At 37.5% G+C, this 15,271-nt stretch overlaps 1 long non-coding RNA gene across 2 annotated transcripts; it reads right to left on the bottom strand.

The window, feature by feature from the left end:
- Nucleotides 1-303: 303 nt before the first annotated feature.
- On the bottom strand, nucleotides 304-6,433 carry LOC140689975 (uncharacterized). 2 transcript variants are annotated; one of them, XR_012065127.1, is made up of 4 exons: nucleotides 5,963-6,433; nucleotides 4,593-5,206; nucleotides 1,135-2,013; nucleotides 304-471 (listed from the first exon to the last, which is right to left on the bottom strand). It is a non-coding gene; the product is annotated as an uncharacterized lncRNA (long non-coding RNA). The 2 variants fall into 2 exon arrangements; XR_012065123.1 differs by having other exon boundaries at nucleotides 6,028-6,433.
- Nucleotides 6,434-15,271: the final 8,838 nt, after the last annotated feature.

Below are 15,271 nucleotides of genomic sequence, written 5' to 3'. Positions count from 1 at the left end.
AAACTAAGCTGTCTACAACACTAAAAGATACAAAAAAAAAGATATTAGAAGGACAACCAGCAATCTTAGCCACCAGTGCAAGTCTTTAAGAGGCTTAGAAAAGGAATTTTGGTGCAAATACCATTTAACTTAGGTGTTGAAAGATGAGTAGAAACTAAGACATCAAACATGGGGGAATTCATGTCAAATAAGCTGCATTAAAAAAAGTATGAATTTTAAAGTGATATTGAAAATGTAAGACATGCTGAACGCCTTTGTTTTCATTATCAAGTTAACTCGAAATCAAGTTCTCACACACTGAGGTACACAATAAGTATTCCATTTTACGATTTGCTGAAGTCATTCATCACATTCCGTCCCAATACCTGGACATGCTTTAGCTTCTGATATATTTTGCTGTACAGTTTTCCACAAACCAGATCCATTCTCTCACCATCTCCATAGAATTGTCCCAAGGAGCAAATGTACTTTCTTGAGGTAAAAGAAGGCATAAAATAATTGTCATTGACTGACAATCATCTGAGAGCTGGAATAGAGAATGAATTTCTCAAGGATTACTCTATCATATTAAATATTTAATAATTGATTATAATGCATATTATGCATAAACAAAGACAGGATCATAAAAGCCTGAAGGAATACCTAGATAAAAATTTCAATGGAAAATGTGTAGGAAGAACTAAAGGCTGGGTCTCCAATGTATAATATTGACAAATGTTATTTGATATATACTTATATGTTGTATAATATATACATATACTGTATATATATTTATGATATATGTGTATATTATGTATCATTAATATTAATATATCAACATGTTATATGTATTTCATATATAAATGTATGAATATATACATATGTGCATACATGAGAAGTAAAGTAAAATAGATAACTGTACCAGAAAGCTCAACATCCAAAAGAAAAAAGCAGAAAATACTTGATTTTCAATCTTTTTTCCTCTCTCCCGCTATTTTTTAAAAAAATTCTGGTATCACATATTTTGCTTTATCAGCTATGTGTGTGCCTCTGTGTGTGTGTGCTTGTTTTCTTGTGGATACTATTTATTGTTGTGTAAAAAGTCATCCCAGTACTTGTCAATATAAACCAACACATGCTTATTCTCTGTATTACCTCCCAGTTCCTGTGGGTCTGGACTCTGGGCGTGACTTGACTGGGTCTTGAGTCTGGAAATGGCTCAGCTTCAGAGTCTCTCACAAGAGGGAAATCAAGATCTTGTCCACTGCTGGGGTCTGGCAGTTTAACTAGGGACGTGCTCACTTCTAACTCACGTTCATGGTTGTTGGCAGGCTACTGTTCCTCAAGAACTATTGGACTAAGAGCCTTAGTTTCCTGCTGGCTGTTGCCAGAGGCTGCCACTCAGTTTCCTGGCACAAGGGCCACTCCAACTAGATAGGTTGCTTCAGACAAAGCTTGTACATTAAGTAATAGAGGGAGTCTGACATCAAGATGAAAATAGTTTAATCACTGACGTGGCATCCCCCTTAAAATTTTCCTCTTTTGTTTTTAGAAGCAAATTATTCAACAAGAGAGATTCAAGCAAGGTCATGAATACCAGGGCCAGGGGTAGGGGCAGTCTTGGAGGCTGCCTAACACAGGTTGAGACTATGTGAGCTGAGTTCTCTTGTTACATAGATTCTCGTTGAAGGCTTGGTTTGATTTTCCTGATTTTTGTTTTGTTCTGTTTTGATTTGTCTTATACCTTTACTTTCTAAAATTGACTATTTAAAAATTAATTTAATTTTCTTCTTCACAACAGCCTTTTACCTCCTGGCTGCATGCTCATTTAAAAACTTTGTGTTCTTGGGCAAAGCTTGCAAGGCAGATTTCTTTCCTATGTGGTCTGATTAGGCTGTTTGGGTATTTCAGATTTTCAAGAGTTTCTTTCTACTTTTCTTTGTTTTCATACTTGCTTCCTTCCTCCCATAATTCGGGCCTTTTGTAGAGGAATATTTTATTCTTCTGACTGTACAATCCTTGATTGTTTTGAGCCTGGTAAGGAAATTGAATTAGGATTAAGAATTGTTTTCACCATTCAGTTAATAGATTTCTTTGACTGCTCCTATTAGTGTAAGATACGTGATTCACATCTGTACATGATTTTCCCTTTTTCATGTTTCATATGTTTTACTTACTCCAAGGAACAGGCCTCTAATTTTCTCCCTGCCTTCAGGGGGACAATTGTCTTTCTGTCTATGTTGATAGAAATTTTTGTCTTTTTTGGAATCAGACTTCTAAATAGTATTTGTTTTCTGCCCTACTTTATTTTTTATTTTAATTTATTATTATATTATTTAATAATTTTATTTTGGTGGGGGTCATGTAATTAAGTTTATGTTCAGAGAAGGTACTGGGGATTGAACCCAGGACCTCATGCATGCTAAGCACGCCCGCTACCACTGAGCTATACCCTCCCTGCTGTGCCCTACTTTAAACTCCACTCTCTGTGGCGATTGCTGCGCCTACTTCATACACCGTCTGGAGTTTATTTATACAAATCAGAATTCTCCCAATATTGTTCAAAAAAGGTTTAAACTTTTATGAATTGTCTAAATCAATTATATCTTGTCTATTCTCTTTCCAGACTTATATTGCTGCTATTTTAATTTTTCTAATTCTTTGTTGGTTTATGTTTTTTTATTTTATAACTTTATTATTTTTCTAGTGAATCTTAGGGGGAAATGGAAGTAAACACATATGTTCAATCCAACTGTCTTTTCCAGATGTCTTTTGTTTTATTATTATTTTTTATATTCAGCCTCAAATTACTTCATACATCTCTGCAAAATTAATGTTCCATTACTTTATCCATGTCTTGCTTAGTGCATTTTAAAACACCACTAGGATCTACAGACAGAATTCAAAGATCTTTCTTCTGGAACCACTTTCTGCCTCTGTACTTGACTCACGTTTTCTCAAACATGACACTGTCTCATCCCATCCACACAGTGGCTAATGCCTGACTCCCAGTCAGACCACTCTTACTTTCTTCTTACCATTGTCTGAGCATATGTGCTCCTCCCCTTTACAACTGTGGGCTTCTGGAGGTTTTTTTTATTTGTTCAAGTCAGATAAGATTTAGTGTTAAGGTCAATATTTCTTCCTAAATCCACTGATTTCAAAGCATAGGCAATTTGCATTACACAAAGATGCTCTATAAGTGGAAGTTCAAGTCTGGAATCCTCTGGATTGCATGTTTATTACAGTAAGACATTACATAACAGAGAAGGTACAAACTTTTTTTGCAAAAATAAAAGCTCTCTGTACTTCCCTATTGTAAGTAAAAATTATATATTCAAGAGAAAGATGAGGGGAGAGGAACTGGCATGCCAGAGAATTCTTTAGGAAAAAATAAACAAAAATTTACAAATTTTCTTTAGTTTTTTCTATAGATTTGTGCCATTCTTTACTACAGGCATTTTATTCTAAGTAAAATTCAATAATCTGATTTTAATATAACTGTCTATTGATTTGTATAACAAATCAGTAGTATCAACTGAAAACAATAACATCAGTTTTATCTAACTTCTAGAGATGTGCTTAACATTTGATGCTAAGGAAGGAATTTTATAGGGAGAAATATTCTAAATTTTCTGAGATGTGAGTTCATTTGAGTTTTTTTTTAATAAAGTAAAACCCTGAAAATATTTCCTTTTTCTGTGATTTAGAGTCTACTCCAGCAAATTGTGTCTCTAGCATATAAAATTAAATTATGAGAATCTGTTTATTTTGCTGGAATCAAAGTGAAGGTCAGATGTCACTGGTTTCTGCTTAGGAAATCCTGTGGAAAATGTTGAAACAAACAAGCTGCACCACTCCGGTTAAAGGTACTGCACGTTATACGGGGAATTTCTGAGAACCTTGGGTTGTGACAAGAGTGAATATATAAATTTATGTGTGTTATTACTAGAAAACACCAAGACACAACTGCAAAATAAATAAAAGCAAATATAATCTGAAAGGCCCTAGATGTTTACTTCAAAGATTGTTTCTACTTAATACACGTAATGTCTACAGCAATACTGACCATAGCGTTTTCATAGCTTATTTCATCACAATTATGTTTCTATGAATTCTCAAATATATAATGATGGCTAACTCATTTTGTTAGTTGATACAGAAGTATATACTCAGCAATGTAAAGAACGTCTTTTAAGTATAATTGACTATCTCTCGGAAGACATTGGTTGGTAATTGTACTATTACAGATCTGTATTGTTCAATGTTTCCTTTGAGAGAAGTGTATGTCAGCATTCTCAGATAGAAATAATCCATTCTATTCTTAAGGGACTTCAGAAAACACTTCAGAAGAGCTGAAAATAACACATGTCAATTTTTAATCAAGAAATCTGAAATATTTGTTGGATGACATGTAGATAAAGGAAAAGTAAAAACTTTCAAGTTACCTCTTACCAGAATAAATTACGCCTTTATATCAAACCAAGAAACTACCTCAACATTACTATGTGTCAATACTGTAGAAATAACTTCTTTTTATAAAAATATTGTTGTCAATATGAAGTAATCTTTCCTGCCTCAAATTGTTTGACTTAACACTAGAGATATTTTACCTCAAATACATGCTGGTCTGCTCCCAGGACACCAACATTTACTACAATAGGATATCTTCCCTAGTTTGATTCCTTGTTATATATTATACTACATTTATTATCCATCTCTTTAGGGTAATAAAAGTGGCTTGTTATGTGTGTGGTCTTCAATAACTGCCCTTGGCTTAATCAGGGAATGAAAGGAGTGTCCAGTTGAGAAAATGCCAGAGGCATTCAAATGAGCCGTATGCCATTAGCAGGCATTATTTACTCATAAATCCCATATTTATTGTGAGCACTTCATAATTCCAGAAGGTGATCATAAAGTCGTCTTGGCTTTGTGTTGGAACAGTGGCAAACAGAAATTGCTCTCATGAAATCGTTAGACTGAAGCTCAGTCTGATGGTCTGAAATAGATCCTCATGTTGAAAAGAACATCAAGTTTTTGGCATTCTTCAAGCCACTCAATCCCAGTATGGAACATGGCTAAGTACTTTGTCAAAAATTCACATTGATTTTGTAGGTATAGCATAGCAGGAACACTAGGAAGGTATGATTTGCTTCAGAATGGCTGGTGTGTAGTCTGCATTCACGTCATATCTTTGATGTTGCATGCATTGTTATTCCAAAATCACCTGGTAAGAACAGAATTATCTCTTTTGGACCACAAGCTATTGATTTTGAAGCTAAGCTTCTCAAATTCTCACTCATCAGGAACTTCAGAGAGAGAGAGACAGAGATAACGACATACACACATATTTCTCAAGGTATTGAAGTGTTAAAGCATTATCTGTATAATGGACCATTTCCTACTCAGCAAGTGGGAATATAATCTATTATATCCATATTTTGAAAACCATTTGGAACTATATAGGTTGACTTGTTTGTTAAGGGACTTAAAAATGAACAAAACCATTAAGCTAATCATTCCTGTTTGGGAAATCTGTTGGAGTAAGACATTCTTAAAAATGTTTGCTACAAGGAAATTTGTTCTAATGCTACCTATAATAAGCATAAATTAGAAATATAATTATCATAGTGCATTATTAATATTTATTGAGCACTTATGTGATTGACCGTTGTCTATTCCTTGCCTTATTTAATCTTATCAACAATCTAATAAGTTAGGGCCAACTGATACATACATTTTGAAAATGAAGTAACTGAATCTCAGAAGGCTTGTGTAAACTGAGCAAGTCTAGCACTTGAAACATGCTTTGAACACAAATCTGATGTTTTTAATATTTATGAGTTAGAGAACTCTAAAGTCATTTTGACTACACTGCAAAAGTCTTTAATAATAAAGTTTACTGTAAAACAACAAATTAATATGTCTGCTTGTATTTTGTATGAATCTTGCTTTCTAACTAAAACATGCAAGAAATACACACTGAGCTTTAAAATTAACCAATTCTTTGTCCGCAGCTTCATCAAGCAGTGTGTGTAATGAACTTACTCTCAGTGGTTCTTGAGATTTCCCTCTACCTCCAGGCAGGGATGGATTTATGGGTGAGACACGTGTGCGCTTCTGCAAGGTCAGAAAATCCTGCACTTGAGGTTGAATGCTTCGCAGCTGCAGTCTTGAAATTCTTAGTAATGTTATTTTTTGAATTTGCATTTTGTAAGTGAATTCTGATAAAAAAAAAATGGAGCACGTGTTGGGGATTTGAACACTGAACTCTCGAGGTCCTCACTGCCTGGGGGTTTGTACCACACAGGTCCCCAGTCTCACTGCCTTTGCCCAGTAACCTCTGCCCCCTCCACTCCTTCTGTGTGTCGGCATCGGGATGGTGAACGGCAGTGGCAGGCCTTGCCCCAGGCTGGCAGTGCCAGGGTGGTCTGGTGGATGACTGGGTTGAACCTCTTGCCAACTCCTGCTCCAGGACTGAGAGCACTGGAACGTGAAGGTTCTGGGCTATTATGATGTGAGGAGAGACAATGTGGCCATAAAGCTGTGAATGGTGTGACTGCTGTAAAGATACCAGCAGCCACTGGCAAGGATCCGTGTTTCTCTAACATAGCACAAAGCGTAAGGCCGGAAATCTCCATGGAGGAAGAACACACACAGTGAAGAGAAAGGATCCCAGTTGTTAGTGATGCTAACAAAATAGATGGAGGGTGACGTTAGGTCCCGCAGCAAGCCCGCCCCCCATTTTATGACTGACCCCTTTTCACTATTTCCTTATCCAAAAAAAGCAGATTTTATCTTTAATATCTCATGCTCCTTTTAGATTTATCACTGTATAATTATGCCTTTTTTTTAAAGCATATTAATAGGAAGAGAGAATGAGGTTAATTTCAGTTTGCCTTTTCTGAAATTTCATTTTAGACACAATGACTAGCTAACTATATACATCTTTATTAACAAAAACTGCTTGACCTCTTCTATTTGCTTTCACGTTTCCATGCACTCTGCACTCTGTAATACTTACTATGCAAACTTTATTTGTGCTGTACTTACCACAAAGTCTTACTCTGAGGTCAAAAAATTCTTGTTGACTTGTAACTTTTCAAAATTGCATTAGATTCTCTTTTTCTCTCTCCATCTCCTCCTTTCTCCAAATTAATTTACTATTACTTATTTATTTCTTTATTTAAATTAAGATTTTATTTTTCCTATTCCTTCCTTTTCTTTCTACTTGCAGTCATAATCCTTATATTTTATCATTTTAAGGTATTGTCCAAACACATACACACACACGCACACACAGAGACAGTCTTTAATTCTAATAGAAAGGGCTTGAGCAGGAGAGAACACTGGCAGGGACCAGTTTAATTCAGATATGTCTGTTACATATTCAAGTGGAAAAGAATAAGCTCTTAGATAAAAGAAAAAAAATTGTCTGGAATTTAGAGGAGGCAATGGAGTTAAGATAGAAATGGAAGGCCTCAGAAAATATTTTCAGACACCCCAGAAGCTGGATTATATTCTTATAGGGAGAACGTAGATAAAGAGGAGAGAACTTAGGATACAGCTCGATGGTAGCCCTCAGTTAAGCATGTGGCAGAGTGGAGGAACTCAGAGGAGTAAAACAGTATTCAGTATTGAAGTTGGGGTGGGGAGGGACAAGTAAAAAAAAGCCACAATATCAAAAATAAACACAAAAAAATCATAGGTCAGTGAGCATTAATGAAAACTGGAGAAAAAAATGTTTTAAGAAAAATAGGCTGACCAGCGATGTCAAACGCCCTGTGATATCAAGGAGAAGGGAGACAGAGTAAGGATTGCAGATGGTGGCAAAATGTTAATTAGTTGTGAGCTGGGTAAGTGTTATTTCAGTGCTATGTGGGCCAAAGCTGGGGTTGCTGGGACAGAGAAGAGGTGATGGGTAAAGGGAAATAGTATGTTTACACAGTTCTTACTATTCATTTTGTTGTGGAAAGTAGCAGAAAAATGAGGTAACGGCCAGAAATCTGTGTGCATTGAGCAGATGGTTGTTCATCTTTATTTTGCTATTTAAGATGGGATATTACATATGTAAATACTATGATGGGCAAAGAAAAGTAATGACTGCAAGAGTGAGGTCCTTCTACAGGTAAGAAGGGATGAACCCCAGAGCACAGGTGGAACGGCTGGGCTTAAACGTGGATGAGCTCCCTTTCCTGAGTCACAGCAGATGTGGCCAAGTGTATGTGGGCTCAGATCTTTCTAGGCTGGATGCACACATTCTGTGCCTGCCCTGTCTGTGAACTGTGGAGTGAGGTAATCAACTGAACATGGCGAGTGAAACATTCCTCTGGGGAATAAAAAATGTAACAATCAGAAGAATTGTCAGGGAATTGTCTGAGCTTATGGAGTTCAAATTTGAAAATGCTGTCATAAATTTGAAATGAATCCAGTCATCACAGTTTCTCTGGCAATAATCAGCAACCCAGGTGTAGATTCATAAAATGGACAGCTAGGTCTGCCCGCCGTCCATGTTTTGCCAGAGAACAACAGAAGGATGAAGAGTCAGAGGGAATAAGGGATGAGCAAAATCAGTATTTGGGGGCCTCCCTGATGCAACCTGGGCCAGGGAATAAGATGAAAATATAATGGGGTGTCCAGGCTCCTTCCCACATCCCAGTTCTGAGGTGACCTGGAGATGCCGTGAGCAAGTGCATTCATGCTGACAGCCTCCGGCTCCACACGCCGCTGGTCCTCAGCTCACTTGTCTCAAGACTCTCTCTAATACTTCAAAGGTTGGCTCAACTTACCTTCAGCACAGTCTGCTAGCAACCGACAAGAATTTAACCCCCTGCAATGTAAACCTTAACCGATGAGAGTGTGGAGTCATTGGGTAAATTCACTTTCTACATCCCTCCGTGGAAAATTCTGACGTGTGCTTTACCCAGTTCCACAGAGAGTCCCCAGTAAAACGGTGCTCCATTTGTCCATTGTAAGTAGCTCACTATTAGACGTTTCATTGGCTTTTCTCCCTTCCCTGATTCACTTTCCCCACATCCTCAATTGTTTTTGGAATCACCTCCGAAACAATCTACACGCAGCCAAGAGCTTGCCTCGGGGTTTCCTTTAAGGAAGCCAGAGGGTGGTGATGAAAACTGACGTGTTCGAAACAATGAGTTAGAAGTACTGTTGGACTGAAAAGCTGATTAACTTGTTGTACTCAATCGTGTAGCCAGGAAAGGTGGGAAGTGATGTTTGAAGAATGAGAAGTAGGAAAACAAGATTTTAGAGGTGGTGAAATGCCAAAGTTGTACCTAGACGGTTTGAAATACAAAGAGATGGGTATTTTGCTGAGGTGTGGCTGGGAAACCTGGTGAGAAATATTAGTCAGAATATCTGTCTGGATGCTGAAGCTGCTAAGAACATAGCAGGGGTTGAATGATCTAATTTAAGTGAAGGAAGTATGGAAAATTTCATCACTGACCCCCATTCTTCTCCATTCCCTGTATCCAAGCTCTTTGTCAGATGATCGGCCTTCTGACAAAAGGGGCCGAGTGCACTTCCTACCTCTAACTCTGGCTTTGGCCTTGGAACTTGGTTTGATCAATAGGAGGAAAAAGTGATGTTGTGCCAGTCTTGAGTCTAAATCTCAGGAGTCCACACATGTTTTTATTTGCCCACTGCACTTCTGCCATTGCCATGAGAAGAACATGCCCAGGTCAGCCTGCTGTTCTCAGAAGCAGGAGAGACACTCAGAGCTCCAGTCCGACATCTTGCTTTAAAGCAAAGCCTCCAGCCATCCCACAGGCACATGTGTGAGCCCAGCTTACATCAGGGACCCAGCAGACCTATAGGTGCATAAACTACAATAATAAATGATCCTTTTTTGAAAAAAAAGAAGAGGAAGAAGAACATGGTGGCAGGGGTTTGGTGATTAGGGTGCAGAGCTAAAATCGTAATTAGAAGGTGCAAATGAGAAGGAAATTGATAGAAAATTTAGGCTGATGACATTTGATTCAGAGGTGATAGGACACATGAAGTGAGAAGAAAGAGAAACTCTGAAAGCTACAAGAGAAACGAAGGACACCCAATGCAACGTCGAACTCCAAGTTATTTGGATATGAGCTTAAAAACATGCTTGCACTGTGAATGCTGCTAGAGATGAGTGGCTTCTGGAGGCAAGAGAATTCCTAGAGAATATTCAAGATACTCAGATACTATTACCTGCCCCCAGTAAGAGGCTGACTGACCCGCAGCCCACTGTCAGGACTGAAGCCCCAGTACTGTCAGTATGGGGCTCTACAGGGGCATGGGGGATGCCTGGATGTGAGATAAGATGTAAAGACCCCAAAGCCATTGGTCTTTTCAATAGGAATTAGCAAAAACTATATAGGAGTTCCAAACAGCAGACTGTTCACAATAGGAATATAGCTTTCGGTTTATTTTGCAAAAGAAATTGAGGTCAAACCAATCATCTTTACTGTGCTACTAATGTGTTGTGACTCTGGGCTAGATTCTTAATTTTTCGTTTTCTTGCTTTAATTTCTTCAACTTGAAAAATATAGATGTATATCATTGTGAGTTAATTAGTTAGTTTTCCTTAAATGTAGAACATTATTAAATGTAGTCAGAAGCCCTAATTACTCACGTTGACAGAAGGGCAATTTCGGGCTAGAGGACATTGTGTTCATGATAAGAGTGGCAAGTGCCCTTTAACTTCTTAATTTCATATAAGTATCTTGTCTTCATTAGCAAAGATGTCTCCTGCTTTGATGCCTATAAACTGAATAGATCCTTTTAGCTGATGACACTGGAATCAGCCAAGAAGATATTTGTTAATGTTCTCTATGTAACTTGATGTAATTAATCCCATGATAATAGACAAAGTAATGTAGCAAATAGTGCTTATGATCTAGGGTCAAAATAAATAAATATAGTGCTCCATAATTGTGTAACCTGGTGCTAATCACTTACATGCTCTGAAATTCAAGTTTCTAATGGCTGAAATGTGCGTAATCATTTTTCATTCAAGGTAGCTATCAGGCTTCAGTTATATCTTAAAATATTTAAAAATATTTTTGACCTGCAGATGAAAAAACGAGCATCGTTACGGTGTGCTTGTTCTATTTTTCCAATCAAACAGAAGAAACAGATCACTGTTCTTTCTGCGATTCAAGAAGATCATTGCTGTGCTTTCTTCCCTGCACCTTAATTTTCTGAAAATTTTCATTTCTGTTATAGAAAGAAAGGCTGCTTTATTAAATGCATTTGTTCGTCCATTAATTCAATGATCAATTATTCAATTCTTTAAAACAAACACTGATCATGGGGTAAAGAAAAAATTATGAAAGGCATGTACAGAAACAACAATAATACAGTGTGCTATTTAAGACAGAGAAGTACAAGAAAATTTATCTCAGAAGATTGTGTTAATGTCTTGAATAACAAATTGTTGTGTAATAAATTTCTACAATCGTAGCAGATTGAAAATATGCACAAATCTCATAATTTCTGTAGGTCAGGAGTCCGGGCCTGACTTAGCTGGATTTTCTACTGCGGATCTCACAAACTTGCCACCAAGGTATAGGTTAGTCTGTGTTCTTGTTTGGAGGTTCAGCTGGGAAACGGCCTACTTCGAAACTCATTCAGGTCATTCACTTCCTGCTGGCTGTGTGACTGAGGGTCTTGGTTTTCTGTTGACTGTCAGTTGGAGGGTTTCCACAGTTCCTAGCGGCCACTTGCCATTCTTTGTCATTTGGGTTTCTCCCACGTGGCCACTTACTTTATCAAGACAGCAAAGAGGCTTGTCACCCTAGAGAAGGCCAGTCGTTCTGTTAGGAGCTTTGATCTGATTGTCAGGTCCACCCACAATCATTTCCTTTTTGATTTTCTCAAAATCGGCTGACTCGCAAACTTAATTAATTACATCAATAAAATTTCTTCATTTTGCCATATTTCCATTGTTCAGCTCTTTGTATTATTATTGTTGTTGTTGTTGTTGTTGTTGTTGTAATTATTCCAGCCGGCTTTGGGTGCTAGAACAGTTAAGAAAAGGGTTAGATAAATCAGGGTTGAGGGTCTGCAGGTAAATAAAATGAAGAGAGATAAAAGATAAGAGCAGAGGGTTTGCAGAGATGTATGAGAGATGATTATCCTGGATCATGGAGTCATAGTTTAAAGGAAAGAGAGAGAACATGGGGCTGGAGGTGAGGAGCAGTGAAGGATAAAGTATTGTGATGTGTGGTGCTACAGAAAGACACTTAGAAAGATAGAAGGTGAGAGATAGAAATGTGGACGCAGAAATGTGGTTGCTAGGAATGGTGGAAGTACAATCTGAGCTCCGTTGTTGAGGCCCCCACTTCCACTCCAGCCCGATGCAGACGAAGTTCTTTACATGTGTACGTGGTGGCACCAAAGTACCAGGAGGATGCATTCCCAACAACTCTGTTGCTTCTGGGTCATGTTCAGGAACTCGGTCTCTACAGATGCTCCTGGGCATGGATCCAGCCTCCACATTGCTGAGTTCAAGCCTTTCCCATAAGCCCAAGCCCATCCCTAGCCTCCCCACCAGCCAGCTGGTGGAGGTCATCTCGTGGCTTCCACAGTCCTCAGGTTCTTCCAGTCTGTTTTCATCCTTAGGGGAAACCAACCAATTTTTGGCTTGCCTTTCCCAAGTTATCATCCTCTTTATTTCTAATGTGGAACACCTACCTATTTATTCAGTTTGAGATTTTATAAAATACTGGAAAAGTCTTTCACCTTAAGCAGCTTCTTTCTGGTTTTCTATAACAAATGTCCATTGAGCAAGAAAACAGAAAACCATTATCTGATTGAAATTGTAGAAGCAAATATACATAGAAAAAAAGTGTCCCTGAATCCTGTCCCATTTCCATACGTATTCCTGATCAGCACCATCTGTATTTGTGGGTGAAGTAGTCTGTTGTGATATTACATGCCCTGAAAAGATTTTCAAAAAAGACTTCTGAATGCCTTGTCAAAAATGACTGTAGTTTCACTATTAATTGTCCATTCCTTTGGGCTAACATGGAGTTCCTACTGAAATGCAAACATTCTTAGAGAAAGTAGCACTGCTATTACCAGTTACTATGCCTCAATGTAAATTAGTTTGTCAACTTTGAGAGTATGACCACTGACAGCCAGTAGACTGCATCTCATTAAGATTGGTTGTAAGATGTGTTTTTGCTAGAGGGAGGGGGCAAGGAAGTTTCTGAGCCTAATTGATATTCTCAGCCTAATTCACAGTGTGGTCTTGGGAGCTGTTCCTACCTCTGGAATAGAAGTAGCCAGAAAGTGAAGCATTGCAGAAATACTTCCTTCCTTCATTTATTTTCGAGTTATAATCTCAATATCCAAAAACAAAAGGCTGTATAATGTATTTCAAGTTTTTCTTTATTAATAAGATCAATATAGAATTAATAAAAGCAAATTAAAAGTGAACCTGTAAAGGGAACAATCATTTGTTTGACATGAGTAAACAGTTTGGCTTTTCATATAAAATATTTTTACAAAAGAAAATTATGCTGAGTGGCACTCAGGGTAATTCATTTTTCAGATGCAACAGCTTCAAACTATCTATGTTTCTTGGGAAAAAAAGATTACTACTAGTAATCTGTTTTAATTTTATGATCCAGGGCCCAGTTACAGGTATTACAAAAGCTATTCAGCAGGGCGACACTTTGCTCTCTGTCCTCTCAACAACTCCTGGTTGGAGAAACAAGAGCACAGATGGTAGGAAATTTGTAGCTGCTGTGCTTTTTAACATCATTATGGTGCAGTTGACAAGGCTGCAAGAGACTAGCTTATAGGCTTTGAGAGTCAGGCAAAGGGTTTGAACCTACACTGTAAAATCCTTTAGCCTGCCCTCTTTACAAAGTCTGGCAAATCATTTATTTCACTAGGTTAATAGAGAGCCATATAGTAACGGGAAATTGATATCCTATGGGTAAAGATTTAGTAAGCGTCTAGTGCAGTCTAGGGCATTGTAGTACTAACTTCCAGCTCTTCCTTCCCCGTGTCTGGTCCTGGAGTGGGTGAGGTGCACATCTATCCATAGTTTCTCATTCTTATGAATTGTAAGATCCTTGAAATTGAAGGCATGACTTGGTAAAACTTTTTCTTTTCAAGGAGCAGGCACACAGAATATGAGTGTTGATAACATTTCATGATTAAATTCATGTTTCTCTAATTCAAGCACTGAGTTTCTCCTTAGCTTTACACTAAGAAGACCTGACCACTCACAAGATTCGGTAAAGAACTCACTTCCTTGATTACTTGTTTATTTGCATGCTGCTTTGTACCTGATATTAGCATGAACATAGCTAAATGTAATTGTGCTGGGTGTGTCTGTACACGTGTGGACGAATGAAAGAGAAAGGGTATTGCTAGCAAAGGATGCTGACAGCTGGGGGAAATGCAAGAGGTCCTACGGACAACCTCTATTATTAGTAGTGGAGCTGAGGAAGCTCTGCATTCCAGTGATGTTTGTTTTTGTTCTGTTTTCTATCCTCAGAATTATGTCTCTGAGCAGCAACCCTCTGACTGGTTATGTATTAATTATTAATTATCTACTAATTATCAATTATCAATTATTAATGCAAACTCTCTATATGTTTAGTAAAATTTACTTATATTTTGTTAAACATCTTTTACATTATTTATTAAGAATGTTGTGTAATCTTGTAAAAATATTAGCAAAGGTTTACATGATGATCTATTTTTTTTTTCTTGATCCTAAATATATCTTAGACTTTTGGAAGAAAGGACCATTTTAATGTATGCAATTTTCCTAAACTGTATATGTGAGAATTCATATGAAAAGGTCAGGCTTGCCAAAATTGTTAGATACATAAATACATACTAGTGAAGATATTGAATGATGATTCAGAATGATAGTTCAAATTGGAACCATGAATGGAGGAATAGGGAGAAGGGCTAGTTAGAGAAATATTAAGTTTTTCTAAAGGGATCTGGGAAACAGTACCTTTTAAACATGGCGCACATGAGAGTCACATGAAAAGGGATTGTAATAAAGGGGTTTTGATTTTTCAAGTCTAATTCAGGATTACAAACCAACACTGGAATCATCTGTGAACCACACCTAATCCTTGCTTTTGTTCAACTTACTGTATCTAACTCTGAGAAGCAGATTTTGGAGGGACAAAGAAAAAGAAGTTTGCAATACCAAACTGTGAAGTAAACCCTGCTGCGTTCTCCTCTTTGAGTTTCCTGTGTACTTGTGGAGTATAATTCAAAGCATTTCATATAATCTGCACATCAAATAATTCACACTGAA

This window comes from Vicugna pacos, chromosome 3 (genome assembly GCF_048564905.1).
Source record: "Vicugna pacos chromosome 3, VicPac4, whole genome shotgun sequence".
Lineage (NCBI taxonomy): Eukaryota > Metazoa > Chordata > Mammalia > Artiodactyla > Camelidae > Vicugna > Vicugna pacos.
Note: the sequence above shows the minus strand (reverse complement) of the source record. Positions and strands in the feature narration are given on the sequence as shown.